Source organism: Vombatus ursinus, unplaced genomic scaffold (assembly GCF_900497805.2).
Source record: "Vombatus ursinus unplaced genomic scaffold, bare-nosed wombat genome assembly UNPS02005459.1, whole genome shotgun sequence".
NCBI classification, from domain to species: Eukaryota; Metazoa; Chordata; class Mammalia; order Diprotodontia; family Vombatidae; genus Vombatus; species Vombatus ursinus.
The window spans coordinates 8,781,169-8,799,915 of record NW_020945237.1 but is presented as its reverse complement, the minus strand read 5'-3'; the positions used below and the strand labels follow the sequence as shown (position 1 = coordinate 8,799,915).

Below are 18,747 nucleotides of genomic sequence, written 5' to 3'. Positions count from 1 at the left end.
ACCATCCAGGCTGTCTTTGGCTGGAAATTTGTTTCACTCTGTCTTTTTTGTGGGTTCTGCTGCTTTAAAATTTGTTTAGAGCCATTTTTTTAGGTATTTGGAGGGCTTTGGGAGAGAGCTCAAGACAGTCACTGCTTTCCCTCTGCCATCTTGACTCCACCCCTCTCCATGATGTTTTAAAGACCATTTATATTGCCAATCTTACCAGTTATTTTGGTACCCAAGGATGAGTTTTTTGTTTTTGTTTTCGCTCTATCCTTTCCAACTCAAAGATCATTTTTCTTGACAGGGAAAATAGAAGCCATATAAATTGAACATCTCAACCCTCTCTCTGACATCAGTTATCATTCAAGCCCCCATGAACAATAGTCATATCTCTTTTTTGGTTTCCTTCTTTTGCCTCATATACTTAAAAAAAACCCTCTGATTTTTTCCGTTTGCAAGCCTTCCCTTATTCTGAGCTTTAACACTACTAACATAATTCTTCCACATTTATACCATTCTTTTGCAGTCATCCTTCACTACGTACTCTTGCTTCTATTGTCTGTACATCTCTTTTTAAAATCTAAGTTAACAAATAAGTTCTCTGTGCATCCACACTGATCTCTTTAAACAACTACCCTTTTCCTCCTCAACAAAATTGTATCCATTTATGTCTTCAGAATTCCATTCCTGAAAACCTCGCATCCCTCCTGGGCAGACTTCTCCAGAATAACTTAAGGTCATAGAGTGCAACCTATCCTTTCCTTGAACCTTTTGAAATATGTTCTTCCCAAATTTAGCAATTCTGTTAGAGTATTCCTAGTATGCCTCTCCTTCTCTATCACAGATTCCTAGATGGAATGGTCAGTTTCCCCTTATATTTCCATCTTTCCCAACCCAGAAATCAGTTCTTGATGATTTTTTTAAAAAGGATTTTCCATCCTTGATTCTTTGGCCTTTTGCAGGATAGAAATTGTAATTGTCAAGTCAGGAAATTATTAGCTGCCCTTTTGGACCAGAGAAAGAGAACTCTTGCAGATGTACAGATAACTGAAATTTCTTATAACTTCTGTAATATGTATTTGTGCCAAGCTTGTGATCTGTTCCCCAAATTAATCTCTTTATTCTGTGTGTCCAAATAAGCTTCATGATAAACCTCAATGATGATACCACTTCAGTTTTGTCTCTATTGACCTTCACAGATATACTTTCTACCATTGTTCTATCCCTATTCTGGTTGCTAGATTTCCTCAAGTGAAGCATATCTATTTAATACAAATTGACATGTACCCTACTTTGCTTTTACTGTCCCCCCCCAAATATTCCAGAGTCATATGCCAGTCATGGACCTCATCTACCAAATCTTAGTGATTCCCTATGAACTCTAATTCATCTCTATGGATTAAGATCTTTAGAGGCAGTTAGGTGAAGCAGGGGATACCATGCTGGGCATAGAGTCAAGAAGACTTGAGTTCAAATTTGCCCTCAGACCTTGGGCAAGTCACTTAAGCCTCTGTTTGCTTCAGTTCCCTCATTTGTGGAAAGGTAATCATCATTTTATACATACGTACATACATACATACATACATACATATACATATATATGTACATAATAGCACTTGCCTCCCAAGGTTGTTGAGAGGATCAAATGAGATAATATTTGTGAAATGCTTAGCACAGTGCCTGGCTAAGGGCTTTGCTTTCTTTTCCAAGACAATATTTAGCAATGCTTTCTAGGTCTCTTCTGGGGATGACATTTGTGCCCATGTTAATTCCCATAAGTGTATAGTAGTCATAAGGTCTCACAGGTCATGGAAGTCTCTCTGGATTCATACCCCAGGAAGCAGACTTCTCTGGTGTTACTATTAGGTTGATAGTGAGAACAGCCTGCATGAATTTTGAGTCATTTTGCTGTGGCAGAAATTGGAACATTATATACTCTACGTCACTGCATCTTCCTTGCTCCCCATACTTGCCAAGCTGAGATCCTCAGCTTTGTTATTCTCCCTGGTAGCTCCTCTGTCTGACTTCGGTGGCACTGGAGTTTTTCAACCCCAGAACCTCCTTCCTTCAGCAATTATCCCCTCTTTGACAAATATGTTCAGTCTCAATGCATCATGTATCCACTTCCTTTCTGTCCACAAAATACTCAGTTCTCTAACAATTCTAATAAAGATTTCCATGATTTTTCTATCTCATCTAGCTACTGTCCCACCCCTTCTTCCTTTTACTGCCCAAGTTCTTAAAATAATTGCTGATACTTCATCACTTCCTTTCTCAACTCCTTGCAATCTTGCTTCTGAGCCCATTACTCTGAAACTTGTCTTTCAGAGGTCACTAATGGCTTCTTAATAGCCAAACCAAGTGGCCTTTTCCCCATTCATATTGTTTGGCAGATAGTAAAGCTTAGTAAATGTTTTATATTCATTTATTCATTCATTATCCTCTTTGAAAGCTTGATGACATTTGACCTTATTGACCATGTCCTCCTTCAGGATGTTCTTTCTTTCTTTAACTTCAGAAACTATGTGTTCTCTTGTTTTTCTTTCCTTTTAAACTATTCCTTGGGCAGCTGGGTGGTGCAGTGGATAAAGCTGTGGCCTTGGAGGCAGGAGGACCTGAGTTCAAATCCAGCCTCAGACACCTGGCACTTACTAGCTGTGTGACCTTGGGCAAGTCACTTAACCCTGATTGGCTCACCAAAATAAATAAATAAATAGATAAACTACTTCTCTCCAACTACTCATTTAAATCCTTGTCTTTTTCCAATTCCTTAACATGGGTATTCCCCAAATTCGTCCTTTTCTCTACTGAAATATCTTTACTTTGGCAATCTCCATTCACTTCCACAACTTCAGTGATCGCCCCCGTGCAGAGGACTACTACATCTCATTTTCTAGCCTTGATCTGTTCTCTGAGCTCTAGTCTTGAATCTCCAGCTAATTAAAGGATATCTTTACGCGAATATCCCACCAGACTTCACACTGTCACAGTGGCTCCACTGTTCACAGCCTGTGATATTCAACACCTTGAAGTTATCTTTGAATTTACCCTATTCCTAACCTTTACCAACTTGTTTACCAAGTTCTATTTATTCTGCTTCTGCTACATCTCTTTATCATCCCATTCCTCTCTCTTCCCACTATTACTCCCCTAGTACCAGTCATTACTTCCTGCCAAGACTATTTCATTAGCCTCTAAACTGGGATTCTTTTTCACCTCTCTACCTCATCCAATTCATGCTTCACACTGTTTCCAAATGAATCTTCTTTTTGCAGGGATCTGTCCGTGTTACTGCTCTGCTCAAAAAACCTCATTGGCTCACTCATCTCTGCTGAATGATATTTCTACTCCTTTACTTGCCATTCAAGGTCTTCTACAGTTTGGAGTCACTCTACCTTTCATTCTTGTCTCACACTGCTGCCCTCTGCATAGTTTATGCTCCAGCTAAATTGGACTACATTCTATCCCAAAAGCACATAATCTAAGAGTTGGAAGGGGCCCCAGACCCTTCAGTTTAACCTTTACTTAAACAAGAAACCCTCCTGTAACAGGCCTGTCATTTTTCATCTTGCCTTTGCTTGAAGTCTTCTAGGAGTGGGAAGGCAGAACCACAAAAACAGTTAAGGAAACTGAGGCTTTAAGAGGTTAAATGACCTGTCCAGGGGCACATAGCTAGTATATGTTAGTAGTAGGACTCAAACACAGGGCTTCCTAACTCCAAATAATGTTTTTCCCACAATTCCAGACTGCATATGAGGAATACACTCTGTGCTTTTTCCCCTTCTTGTTACCTTTGCTCATGCTATTTGCTATGACTGAATGTTCTTACTTCCTCACTTTGCCTATTGAGTCCTATGAGTCTTTCAAACCCTGTTTAGATATCTGCTCCTGCAGGAAATGTTCCCTAATCTCCAGTCCCCACCCTGCAAGTCAGTAACAACTTTCCTCTTTGGTCCTCACACAGTACTTTGTTTTACTACTCTGTAATGCATTTAGCATATACTATTGTATATTGTGGTTGTCTGTGTTTGTATCATAGTAGTCTTTTCAACCCCACAAGGGTGGAAATTATGTCTTTTCTATACTTTGTGTCTCTCCCATCACTTACCACAGCATTCTAGGTTGTTAAAAAGAAACAAACAAAATCCCCAGTCAATCAACCAGTTATTCACCAAGCATTTATTGAGCATCTCCTATGTCCCAGGCTCTGTGCTGTATGCTGGGGAGTTAGATACAAAGAGCTAAACAATGCCTATTGGGGTAGCTAGGTGGCACAGTGGATAGAATTCCAGCCTTGGAGTCAGGAGGACCTGAGTTCAAATCTAGCCTCAGACACTTAATACTACCTGTGTGACCCTGAGCAAGTCACTTAACCCCATTGCCCAGCTAAAAAATTAATTAATAAATAAACAATGCCTATTCACAAGGAGCTTATATTCTAATAGACTTCCTCATTTTTTTTTTATTTACAAGACCTTATCATTTTTTAAAATGTCAATGGTCTCTAATGGTACCATATGGCTATAAATCATAGAATATTAGTCTCCAAAGTGTTGTAACTGTAGGTGACCCAAAGAGCAATGGAAAGCTGCATGGTGGGCATAGGCAGGCTATAGCATACTATCACATAAGAAGTGTTATAAGAGCTATCTATCCTCCAGGATAGATAATGAGGTGCCCTGGATCTGCAGTGGAGTGACGAGTAATGTGATGCTATTCCAGGAGCTGCTCTAGTAATTGCAAAATGTCAGAAGTTTTAGAAGAAAGCTTCTGGCACAAGGAAGAGATCCTCCACAGAGAAATTATGGGGGAACACTGGACAAGAATTAGACACGAGAAAATGTGGGTGGGTTGCACTTCTGAAAGGAGTGCTCGTTGATGAGCTCATGAATGCATCGAAGCATTGGCTTCTATTTCTCCTCCATGTCGTCCTCCCCCCCATGAAGTGCTCTGCAGAGGGGGTTGTATGCAGCATGTAGTAGGCAATCAAGGCATAAACAGTGACTCATAGCAGTAAACAAATAAAAGTTCAAAGAAAATTACCCTGAAAATGAAAGGAACACGTAGAAGTCTTATCAGGATAATATAAATGGGTGAGTTCTTTAAATGTATGAATATTCCCTAAGAACTCTCATAAGGAAAGAAGAGCAAATTTAAGGAACTGCTTATAAACAATGATTTAATGATTTCATTGAGGACTGATCAAAAGTCTGTGAGTAAGGTAAGAGAGGGTGGCAAGTGTATGGGAGGGCACCTAAAATGACTGTGCCACATAGACTAGGAATTCACAGAAAAATATAAAAGGAAAGAAAAAAATGGGGGAAAAATTGATACTAGAAAAGGAGATGATGTCTCCTGATCCTAGACTTGGAAAATTGGTCCTGTTGACCAGTAAGAATAAACTTACACGAGGCAGAACCTGCTTGTATAAAGGAAAGTTATTATAGTCACTATTCAGTTGGAGAATCATCCAGGCAGGGATCTTAGGAAAGGAATGGGTTAGAGAGACAAAGGGGGATGAGGAATGGAAGGAAGAGAAGGGAAGGGAAAGGAAGAAAAGGAAAAGGAAGAGAAAGGAAGGGACGGGGAAGGGAAAGGATGATAGATTATACAGAGATGAAGGAGGTTGCTGGGCAATAGCATCAAAAGAGGAGAGAAGTAAGCTATAATCAGTATACAAAAATTGAGGGTCGACAATGGAAGAGTCAGAAGGAAGAATCTGCAACAGCAGGTATTGTGGGAGTAGGAGCTGAGTTTTTTTTAAGCCTTGGTCCAATATATTGGATTTGGTTGAGAGGAACAGAATATGGGCAAAACATCAGAATTAACCATTGGATTTAGTAGAGAGGAGCAGAAGGTAGGCTGAGGGCAACAGCATCAGAATTAACCCAAGGTTTCAGGAAAGCTGTGGAAGACCAAGGCAAAATAGAAGCTGAAGTTTTGGAGTGTTCACCTAGGTTGGTGCATGTCTTAGTGGAACATCCCTTTATGGCTGATCTTTGTGTGCTAGTCTAACCCTTAAAGGGATTTGGGTGTGAGTTGCTGAAATTTTTATTACTCAACCTTGTTTTGTGAAAATTATTTAGGCTTAAATGGTAGAAGTTTTTCATGATAATTTCAAGTTACCAAAACATTAGATTTAATAATACTTGGATTTATAATGTAACTTTCCTCCAAAGATCTGAGGTATCTTTCTTACAATATAATCTTCTTTATCATTACAGTAGCACAGGATGGGCAAGGGAATATACTGAATATCTACAATGTCTCTTCTGAACAATTTCAGAGAAGAAATTCACTTCCACCTCCTCAGAGTGGCGTGTCCAAGTTAGTATAACCCATTCCACATTCCAAAAGAAACATACAAACATACATACATACATGTATATACATGTACACACACATGCATGCACACTAAGCCCTCCAATTAATTTACTTTACCAATTCTCCCAATAGTTGGACCACAATGGAGGTACCTTTTAATGCTTTCAGGTCACCTCCACTTAGTATAGTGTGATATTTCCTCCCCCAACACACCTATCATTTTTGAACATGCCTAATTAGAGTATAATTTATACACTGGCAAATTCTGCCTGATATTAGAAAATGTTCTGTATATGTTCTATCAAAGAATAATTCATTCGAAGAACTAAGAGATACAAGCTAAAAGGATGATAAAACTGTTGTATGATAGAGACATAATTAGACTTAAGAATCAAAAGACCTGGGTCTAAATCCAAGTTCCACTATTTAATATCCATGTGATAGTGGATAAGTCACTGGCCATTTCTGAATTTCAGGTTTTTATACATAAAATGAGGATAACAAAATTAACACTTTCTAAAAGGGTGGTTATGAGGAAGGGGCTTTGTTCAGTATACATGCTATATAATTGTGAGCCATTATTATTAGAAAAAAAAAGTACAAGAAATTTTAATTAGGTATATCCAGAGGAAAAAAGCCTCCAATACAGGTATTTCATAGATTGAAAGAAGTATGGAGTGGGTAGTGATGAAAGATTTTTGGCCATATTGAGGGAAAGGGTTAGATCTGAGATTTCCTTAGCAAACAGAACTCTTGATGGGGCCACTATATTAACAAAGATCAACACCTGCTCTGTTTGGAACACTGAGAGTGTAAGTGATTAGCCCAAGGTCACAGAGTCAGGATGTGTCAGAGAAGACCCATGTCTTCCTGTCTCCAAGGTTAGCTCACTAACTACTTAACAGTAATGAAAAATACATAAGCCACAAGGGTATAGAAAATCTAGTATATCAGTAATGAAATAAGGACAATGTTACTCTGGGTTAGACACAAAGGAATGAAAAGATTTATGAGTTTCCTCATAATTCCTGAAATCCTGACAACATGTTTGGATATTGAGTGTGCATTACTTTGTCAGGGCAATAATTCTTTCATTTACATCATGAAGGGAAAAATGAATGCATATTAAGCCCAAGCTATCAATATTTCCATTTCCATGATGTTTGTCTTATGGAATTAGGCCACTTTGCTTATAATTAATTATTTGTTATCCCAAAGACCACACAGGATTTGCAATTTTAAGATGCGTAGTACAACATAATTCTTTGTGCTTGGAGATAAGTGTTTGTCTGCAGTGTTTGACTTTGTATCATAATCATGCAGCAAACAGATTGCACTTTCTCTATGCTGTCCTTGACCAGCAAATGCTAAATTATCCCTCTTTGGTATGACTACTAGAAGTGAAATTGGGCCCAGGCAGGAGGGCGAAAGGTATCATGGGATTTTGCCCACACATATGGTATAATATCTTATACCATCAGCTTGGAATTGTATTTTATACCATCTGCCTCCTCTACATATGGCTACTATCAGTAATACTTGTTCTTACTGTACTTTTTTTTAAATCTTTTTGTTGCTATTCTGATTCAGATGTAGGGTCAGTTTTTACTCAGGGAGAATGATGCTCCAAATGAATCACTAAAACCTCTCGGTACGTTTTGAGTTTTACTTGGAGATCTTTCATTTGAGTACTGACTCAACTGCAAGGAAAAATTAATACAACCTGCATATGACTAATATACCCAACTAAATAAATGGTGTTTAACTTGAGTTTACCAGCAAGAAAGAAATGAACCCTAAGGTGTTCTCTCCCCAATACCTACATTACTCCCTGCTAGTTAATTACTTAGTGGGCAGCTAGGTGGTGTAATGGAGAGAGTGCTGGCCTTGGAGTCAGGAGGACCTGAGTTCAAATCTGGCCTCAGCCATTTACTAGCTGTGTGACCCTGGGCAAATCATTTAACCCTGTTTGCATCAGTTTCCTCATCTGTAAAATGAGTTAAAGAAGAAAATGGCAAACCCCTCTAGTATCTTTACCAAGAAAACCCCAGATGGGGTTAGAGATGACTGAAAATGACTGACCAACAACCAAGGTAATTACTTGACCCTGCTAGTTTCTCAAGATATCATCCAGTCTTTCCTCCATTTCACAACTCAACTTCTAAATAAAATAGTCTAGTCTCACAGCCTCCAGTTCCTCACTCACTCTTTAACCAGTAGGATCATAGGTTCATAGAGTTAAAGCTGAAGGGACCTTAGAAGCTATGTCACCCAACCTCCTCATTTCACAGATGCGGACACTGAGCTGCGGAGGAATGAAGTGGCTCACCCAGAATTCCCCCCGGCTAGTGAGTATGGGAGGGAGGGTGGGAATCCAATTGTTCCTGACTCTGGGTCCGTTTCTGTATCCACTGGTCTAAATCATGCTGTGTCTCTAAAATCCCTTCCTTGCTAGCAGATTTCCTTGCCTCTCTACTGAAATTACTCTTTCCAGGGTGACCAGTGACTCCCTTTACCTTATTTGATTTTTGTATAACATCTTACATTGTTGATCACACGCCTTCCCTCACCCTTCTGCTTGATCTCATCTCTACCCTTCGCTTCCATGACACCGGCAATCTCCTGGTTCTCTTACTATATCTATGGCTGTTCTTTCTTTCTCCCTCCTTTTCTGGCTCTTCTTCTCCTTTGCACTCCTTAAATGTGGACATCTCCCAAGATTCTGGCCTTGGCTCTCTTCACTCCCTTGGTGATTCCCATGCCTTTAATTGTCATCCCTATAGAAAGAATTCCAAAGTCTGTACCTCTGATGCCAAAACTCTTCCCAGATCTCCAAGTCTCCAGACTTAATTATATCCTCAGTGTTTATCACAGTGCCTGGATCATAGTAGGTGCTTAATAAATACTTATTGACTGACTCCTAGGACCTGTTAGAGCTTGCACTCCTCTCATGCAGCAGTGGAAAATCCAGCATTCTCTCTTTGTCATGATGAATTAGAATTGGACTTTAGCAGGGGTTCCATGTCTTTAAGACACCAACATAATACAAATTGAAAATGATATGACCAGGGTCTTAGAGGGTTAAGTACTCAGTGATAAAGCACTAGTACATGGTACTCTAGGCCTGACACAGGTAAGGGATTCCTTAATTTATTATGATAGTAGATGGTAGCTTAGACCAGTGGTATTAAATTCAGAAAAGGAACTAGGTGGTGTAGTAGATAGAGTGCCAGAGTCAGACTCATCTTCCTGAATTGAAATCTGACCTCAGACAGTTACTAGCTGTGACAAGTCACTGAAATCTGCTTGCCTCAGTTTTCTCATCGGTAAAATAAGCTGGAGAAGGAAATGCCAAGAAAACCTCAAATGGGGTCATAAAGAGTAGGATATAACAGAAAAACAACTGAGCAACAACAACATTAAACTTAGATAGATACAGGAGTGACCAAACAGTATGTAAAAATTCTTCTGGATACATATTGACTTAGAAAATCCCATAATAATATTGTTTATGTTTTATTGCATTTTTACTTATTTTGTTAAATATTTCCCAACTACATTTAATCTGGTTTAGGCCACACTGGGGAATATTGTGGGCCGTGTATTTGATACCTGTTTTGGACCTTGGGAGTAGAATTAATCTGTGTTACTTGGAATCAATTAGAACTAATTGGTGTTACCTGGAATAGATTTGTCAGAAATAAATGAATGATTACGTGCATAAAATTTCTTCTTATTTTTGTTAATGCTAATAAATACGAACTTGGCATCTAGACTTTTAAAAATTCCTCTTCTGAAGACGTCTGTCTGCATTCACATATACAACTTTTCCTATGAGGGGCAGTTTGATTAGAGAAAGAATGCTACACTTAAGAGTCAGGAAAGACCTGAGTTTGAATCCTATCTTTGGAACTCATTTCATGTCTTAGTCTCAGTTTCTTTATCTATGATATAGGGAAAAAAGATTTTATGGCGCTTACTTCATAGGGTTTTTGTATTAAATTTCATAATGGCATAAAGTTCCATGTAAAGGTCAGCTATTGTGATTCATAATTCTTGTTAATCCAAATCAAGTTTTGTTTTTAAATAATGTATTAATAATATGATAAAAAAATTATTAAGCACCTACTGTGTGCTGGGAACTGTATGACGTATATGAAGACAAAAGTCACCTAGTCTCTGCCCTTAAGGAGGTTATAATCTGCCATGGGTAGACAGCATGGCCAATACAAAATATATAAAAAGATCATTTTTGTGGGGAGGAGGGGAAACTCTAGCTACTGAGGAGGATCAGAAAAAAATGCTTTCTGTAGAAGGTGGTATTTGAACAGAATGCTTGAATGAAATTTGAATATTTGAATGAAATTTGAAACAGAACATTTGAATTCTGAGAGGCCAAGGTGAGAAGGGAGTGCATTCTAGGCATGGGGCATGATATGCACAGGTCCTGGGATAGGAAATGGAGTGTCATGTTTAAGGAGTAATAAGAAACCAGATTGTTCGTGGAGGTGAGTATTACACAGACACAGACACACACACACACACACACACACACACACACACATTTTAATTTTAGAAAGAAAGGGAGCTGCTAGAGCATATTGAACATGGGAGTGAGTCTCATGGTCAACCTTGCACTTCAGGAATGCACATTGACAGCTGTGCGGAGTTTAGATTGGAGTGAGGGCAAGACAGGACGGCAGTCAATTGGAAAGATATTGCTAGAGTCTAGGCAAAAGGTTTGATGAAGGTCTGATTGGAGTGGAGAGAAGAGAATACTTTGGCGGTAGAAAGGATAAGATCTGGCAACGTATTGAGTATTCAGGATGAGTGAGATTGAAGATGACACCAAAGTTGAAAACCTGGACACCAGTCCTTGGTGAAAGAAGGGAAGTTTGTAAGAGGGATGGGCAACTATTAATTATTCTTTGATTTTTTGTTGTTTTTTGGTGAGGCAATTGGGGTTAAGTGACTTGCCCAGGGTCACACAGCTAGTATCAAATATCTGAGGTTGGATTTGAACTCAAATCCTCCTGACTCCAAGGCCAGAGCTCTATCCACTTTGCCACCTAGCTGCCCCAACTATTAATTATTCTAAACCGCCCAAACTTCAATAGAGTTTGACCACAGCAAATATATCCAATATATTAGTGAATCACAGAGGATTTACAGTAAATGGCCTGATTGAACAAGACCATAGCAGAGTCATGGTTCAAAAACTTAGGTCAATTAATGTTTATAATGTCATAGTGGTGGGTAAGCTGGACTGGAAGGCCTGGGTTCAAATTTCACATTTTCTACTTACCAGCTATGTAACCGCTAGTTATCCACTTAATGACTAAGTTCAGGCAGCTCACTAAGATGTATTGAGATTGTCATCTGCCTGGGAATCCTCCTTCTAACAAAAGCAGAGTCACAGGGGCGGGTAGGTGGTGCAGTGGATAGAGCACTGGCCCTGGATTCAGGAGGACTTGAGTTCAAATCCAGTCTCAGACACATAACACTTACTAGCTGTGTGACCCTGGGCAAGTCACTTAACCCCATTGCCTGGCTCAAAAAAAAAAAAAAAAGCAGAGTCACTTTTAAGGAGGCAGCATGGTATGGTGGATAAAGTTGTGAATTTAGCATTAGGGTTCAATCTCACCCCTGCTACTTATTACTTGTGTTAATTTGAGCAAATCATTTAACTTCTTGGGGTCCCAGCTCCTCATCTGAAAAATGAGAGGATTGGGTTAGATGGCCGTCAAGGTCCTTTCTGGCTCTAAATCTAGGATCCTATTCTCTATTAAATCATTTGTTGTTGTTCGGTCGTGTCTGACTCTTTGTAACCCCAAGGACCACAGCACACCAGGCCCTTCTATCTTCTGCTGTCTCCTGAAGCCCTGTGCAAGCTCTATTAAATCATATTGTCTCTGATTAGACCTATTGTGCTTCTCACCAAAGACTATTATTATCTTCTTCATAACAATTCCATCAAGTTAGACAAACTCAATGTAATAAGAGTGAGTTTTAATATGAGAGCAATGAAAATCCAACTTTTATTACCCCATCCATTTTCATAAAATATACCATATGTAGCAGTTGCTGGGTTACCACACAAAACAGCCACAAGACTGTATCCTGGAAGAAGAGTTAGCAATTGAGAAAAGGAAATGACTAGTGGGGTTTAGAAAACCATCAAAATGCCTGCCTATGACTGAGAATTCTAAGTAATCTATGTAACTGAGGCAACTGTTATCACTAAGGAAATTGTTTCATTGACTCATGCTACCCACACAGTATGATTTTCATTTCAAAATCAGTGTCCTTGGAAGCTTTGTCAGCATGTTCTTGTAGTCCTTTGCTTTAAACTTTTTGAACTGGACAGAGGCAGGACAGATCCATTTTACCAGGACTCTTTTCAGGGTCACCACTTCTTGGAGGTGTTTTCATTTATCTTCTGGCCCAGATACTGAGATTAAGTGGCCAGTAGAACAAGTACTTCTTGGTGAAAGAAGGTTGGTGGTAAGTCAAGTGAAAGGTCAATAGTTCCTATAGACTATTAAAGATAGAAAAAGCAATTACATTCGTAAAAAGTATGGGATGTTGTGGCTTTAATTGTTTTCTCCCTGTGGTTTTCTTCCTTCAGTTTTCTAATATAATAACAGCACTTAACATTCTAGGTAGGTTGTTTAAGATTGTTACTATATATCACTGAAGTATTAATTTAATAAGTTTCCTAATTTCCCCCCTAGCAAATAAGAATTAGGATCAATATATCCATTTGCAGAAAGATTTGTTTTTCAGGCCTTGGTCATAAAAAAAAAAATTAAAGAACTCTAAAGAATGTTTCTTTGCCAATTTTTTTTTTTAAACTTCTTTTCAGGCTCCACGTTGGCTCGAGGCTCCAAAGGACTTTGTTCACTGTCTGTAAGAGCTTTTCATTTGTGTAAGAAAAAATATAAAGGGCAAAAAAGGGGATCCCAGTCACATGGTAAGTGCTTAAGCAAAATGAGTGGGGATAGATAAAACAGAAAACTATACTGGAGAACTTAATTTCAATATTGACTCTTTCTTTCAATAAGAGGGCAAAAAAACACAAAAAAAAGGAACCTAATTTCCTTGGTAGTAACTGGTATCAATATTGATTTTCTCTGGGTAATTCTCTAGTCTTTATTATAGAAATCATGGCATGATGGAGGGCCGAGGAGTGGGGGGAAAGGGCAGATAATATGCCACCCAGGGGACAGTTGAATTGGACATCCTTCTGCACAGAGCCCTAGTTGCATGGGTCATGGAGTTTTCATAGTGCTAATCTTCATGCCACAAACTTTGCTGCTTGATCAACATTTCTTTAATTTAAAAAAAAATCCTCTTCTGTTTTAAATTTTGTGGCTGGCAAGACTTGAAACAGACAGTGAGTCATGACATTCATTACTCTCCGTACCGCTCCCCCCCCTCCAAAATCCTTCAAGATGAGGCAGAGGCAGGGATTCTAAAGAGGCTTGGCAGCAGCATGTGGTTCATTTGGGGGGCCTCTTAAGGGAGCCTGCGGATGAAGAGGTTTTGGATTTTGAGTATTTATAGCAGGGTGAGGGATGGAAAAAGGGGAATAGCTAAAGACCTGAGGGTCCTATTGTTCTGTAACTTGGAATAAATTTAAGAATAAAAAGCACTGATGAAAGAACAAGGAAAAATTGTTAAGAGTTCCTGAACACACACACACACACACACACACTCTCTCTCTCTCTCTCTCTCTCTCTCCTTTTAATGATTTACAAGTACCAGGTCTGTCCTTTAGAAGTCAATCACAGAAACAATCACAAAATCCCAAAGTTGGAAGGAATGTGGAAGGACATCGAGGCCAAACCATACCTGACCAAGAATCTCCTCTTTAACAAGCCCAAGAAGTAGTCATCCAGCATTTGTTTGAATCTTTCCAGTCATCTATTATCTTCCTAGGAAATACAATGTAGTTTTTGAGAACTCTGATTGTTAGGAAATGTTTCCTGACATCAAGCCTAAAAATTTGCCTCTTTGCAACTTCCACCCATGGTTCCTAGTTCTGCCCTCTGGGACCATGTAGAAAGTGTCTAATCCTTCTTGTGTATTACAGACATTTCATGAAATTACACAGAACTCTCATCTCTCCCCCTTCCCCCTGCCCCAAGTCTTCTCTCCTCCAGTATAAGCATGCCATACTGGGTGCCTGCAGATGATCCTCTCATTGCATGATTTCCAGGCTCTTCGATAGCCTCTTAGGCCTTCTCTGTTTCTTTCCTGAATATCGCTGTCTTTACTAAAGTGAATCACCTGGGAATGAACCCAGTGTTCCAGATTTGGACTGATTATAAAAGGGTTGTCACTTTTCTAGTCCTGGATCCTTTGTCACTCTTAATGCAGCTTGATATCATGCTTTTTTGGGGGGGGGGAATGTTGTCACATCCCACAATGTTGACTCATCTTGACCTCTACACCATTTTAAAAAAAGATCTTTTGTCAGATGAACTGTTTTCTTGGCATATCTCCTCCATTTTGTACTTTTAAAGTTGATTTTTTTAACCTATATGGAAAACCTTGCACAGTTAAACCCTAATTTTATTTTATTAGATTTGGTCCGATGTTCTCGCCCAAGATTTTTGATGGTCTGACTTTTTTATCCAACTTAATTGTTACGTATGAACATCTAGTAAAGAAAACAATGGTCACTAAGAACTAGCGTGACTTGTCAAAAACTGGTCATGCTACTGACCATAGGGCCAGGCACGGAGTAGGGACTTGATAAATGTCTTTCTATTAAAAAACAAAAAGAAGAACAGGTCATGCTATACTAACCCCATTTCCTTTTGTGATAAGGTTGCTAGGTGGCGATATGCAGGAGATAAAGTTTGCCTAGATTATAACAAAGCATTTGACATAATCTTTCATGATTTTTTTTTTTTTGTGAAAGAGAGACAGAGAGATATGAGCTTAGTAGGTTGATTAAGCTGATTGAATGGCAAGACCCAAAGAATTATCATTGATGATTTAATATCATCTAGGAAGTGAATCTACGTTTGAGTGTGCTAAAGATCCATCCTTATGCCTCTGCTGTTTAATATTTAATCAATGACTTGGATAAAGGAATGCTTGTGAAATTTGCATATGACACAAAACTATGAGGGAGAGCTAACACACTGAGTAAGAGACAGGATTCAGAATAAAATCTGCATGGGCTAAAACATTGCACCAAGTTGAGTAAGATGAAATTTAATTGGGATAAATCTAAATTCTTATACTTGGGTTAAAAAAAAATTCAATGTCACAACTACAAGACAGGGAGGTATGGACAGATAACTGTTCGTCTGAAATAGATCTAGGCTGTGAGTGAATTGGAAGCCCAACAGGAGTCAATAATATGATATCACAACTAAAAAAGTTAATGTGATCTTGGACTGTCTCAAGATAAGCATGATGTTCAAGATTAGAAAGGTGAATATTCCTCTGCTCATGTAAGATGACATCCAGAGTATTGTGTTCATTGTGGATGCTACATTTCAGCAATGACTGATTAGAAAGTGGCAACCAGCATGGTGAAGAGCCTCAAATTTGCGGTATATGAAAATCAATTGAAGCAACTTTGGATGCTTATTTTGGAAAAAAAGAAGGAATTGGTGGGGAAAGGTACTATCTTCAAGTATTTGAAAGGCTATCCCATGGAAGGAGGATCAGTTGTTTTACTAGGCATAACCAGGAGCAATGGATTGAAGTTGTAAAAAGAAAAGCTAAAGTCTGACGGTGAGGATAAAATTATCTCTTCCCTCCCCCCCAAAAATAAGTGGTAGGCTCCATTCTCTTCCCTCTTTTTGAAATGAGGATGGTATTTGTCCTTCCCCAATTCTGTTGTACCTCATCTGTTTTCTAGTTTTTTAAAGCTTATGGACCACACCTCAGCAAGCACATCCCAGTCATGTTGAATATAGAAATGATTTGTATTTATATCCTTAGGGCTTAGCACATGGTAAGTATTTAATCAACGTGCTTTATTGATGCATTGACTAATTAATAGGAGACCAAATTCTTGGAAAATGTATTAGAAAAAAACCCCAGGATAATCATCCTAGTAGTATGGAATAAAATTTTCTACTTTATATTCTCAGCAATGGAAAAATACTTTTAGATCTCTACGCTAGCATTAGCTCTTCCATTGACTGGGCCGGTTCCCCAGGTTCTCATGGAATTTTATTGTAAAACCAATAAGTGTCATTTGTATTAGTTATCTCATCGTAATGATATGAGGAACATGCAGTAAAGTTGGTAAAGCATCTTGATCCACATACAACTAACAAAAAAGACTGAGGATCATTTTTATCAAGAAAAAATAAAAAAACTTTTGAGTATATAATTTATTTTATTTTATTTTTTTGAATTAACAAACTTTTTTTCCCTTCCTAGGCCTCCCACTGGGGGAAAAAACCCAACAAACAACCTTGTAACAAAAATTCATAGCCAAGCAAAAGAAATGTCCACATTGTCTATGTCCAAAACTACGTGTCCCATCCTGCATCTTTAGCCTATTGTCTCTCTATCATGATGTGAGTAGCATGCTTCATCAGTCCTCTGGAATCATGGTAGGTCATTGCATTGATCAGAGTTATAAAATCTTTCAAAGTTGTTTGTCTTTACAATGTTGTTATAGAAATTGTTCTCCTGGTTCTGCTCACTTCACTCTGCATCTTTTCATACAAATCTTGTCTTAACCTCAGTTTCCTTATCTGTGAAATGGGGATAATAACAGCACCTACCTCATATCCCTTAGGCACTTACGAGTTGTATGACCCTGGGCAAGTCACTTAACCTTGTTTGCCTCAGTTTCCTCCTCTGTAAAATGAACTGGAGGAAGAAATGGCAAACCACTCCAGTATCCTTGCCAAGAAAACCCCAAATGGGAGCACAAAAAGATAGACATGACTGACAATGACCAAACAACAAACATAGGATTGTTGTATGGATCAACTTAGATAAGAACTTTGTAAGCCTTAAAACATTGTGTAAATACTAATAACTACTGATATCGTTATCATCCTCATCATTATTCCAAAGTTTCTCTGGAAACTTCCCTTTTGTAATCTCTTTCAGCACAATAGAGATCTATTATAATCATATACTATAATTTCAACAAATATTTATCAAGCATCCATTATATTTCAGGTACCGTACTAGGTGCTGGAGATACAAAGATGAATCAAGCATGTACCTACATAGGGACAGGGACTGCACCTGTGATCTCATTAATAATAATATTAATAATAGTTAGGAATTATATATTGGCAACTATGTGCCAAGCAGTGTGCTAAGTGTTTTACAAATAAGATTTCAGTTGATCTTTGCATTTGACTTTTATCCCTATTTTATAATTGATGAAACTAGGCAAACCGTAACTTGCTCGAAGTAGTTGGAAACTCTCTCCACCAATACAACTAGCACCTTCCCTGAAGCTTATAGTCCAAGAGAGCTGTCTCAAGCACTGTTAAGGTTAAATGACTTACTCTGCTCAAAGTCATACATCCAGGAGGCTGACAAGACCAGATCTCTCCTCTCTTTGTTTTTGCCAACTCCACCCAGCTCCTCACGCAGATGGGCATTGATCTGTACCAAAGAGGAGAGAGACTCCCACACAGCTGGCCCTTCAAGCCAGGTTCCATTCAAAATATTGACAAGGTAATGGGGCGGGGGGGGGGCGCTGAAATGGAGGATCTGCAAGGGATTCATGTGGAAGATTATCTTTGAGCTGAGCCTTGAAAGAAGCTAGGCATTCTAAGAGGCAAAGCTAAGGAGAGAGTGCATTAAAGGCATGCAGGAAAGCCTGTACAAAGAAAAGGAGACAAGAGATGGAGTGTCATATTTGAAGAACAATAAGGTGTTTGACTGGATTGTATAGTGTGAAATGGAGTCATCTGTAACCCGGCTGGGGGTGAGGGAGTAGGGGCCAGGCTTTGAAGAGCATTGAATGCCAAACAAACCTATAGGTGATATGGAGCCCCTGGATTTTATCGAATGGGGGAATAAGGGGAATAAGGTGGTCATTTCCATGCTTTAGGTAAATCCCTTTGGCCACTGTATGGAGAGTGGTTTGGAGTGGGCAGAGACTTGAGCCTGGGAGATCAATTACAAGGCTATAGCTTTAGTACTGGAGAGAGGTAATAATGACCTGAGTTAAGGTGATGGCTTTGTGAGTGGAGAGAAGTGGACTAGAGAGAGAAGCTATCAGATCTGGCAACTGATGTGTGAAGTAAGGAAGAATGAGTTGAACTTAGCAGAAGTTTAGAACCTGTGACTGGAAGGATATTACCCTCAATAGTAACAAAGAAGAGGGATAAGTTTGGGAGGAAAAATAATGAGTTCCATTTTATACATGTTGATTTTGATAGAGGTTAAGTGACTTGTATAGAGTCACCTATCTAATTAAGCATCTGATTT

The 18,747-nt window shown here is 38.8% G+C and overlaps 1 long non-coding RNA gene across 1 annotated transcript; it reads left to right on the top strand.

Moving 5' to 3' along the window:
• Window positions 1-12,637: 12,637 nt before the first annotated feature.
• LOC114032523 lies at window positions 12,638-16,804 on the top strand. The gene is made up of 3 exons (XR_003567848.1): window positions 12,638-12,813; window positions 13,175-13,282; window positions 16,723-16,804. It is a non-coding gene; the product is annotated as an uncharacterized LOC114032523 (long non-coding RNA).
• Window positions 16,805-18,747: the final 1,943 nt, after the last annotated feature.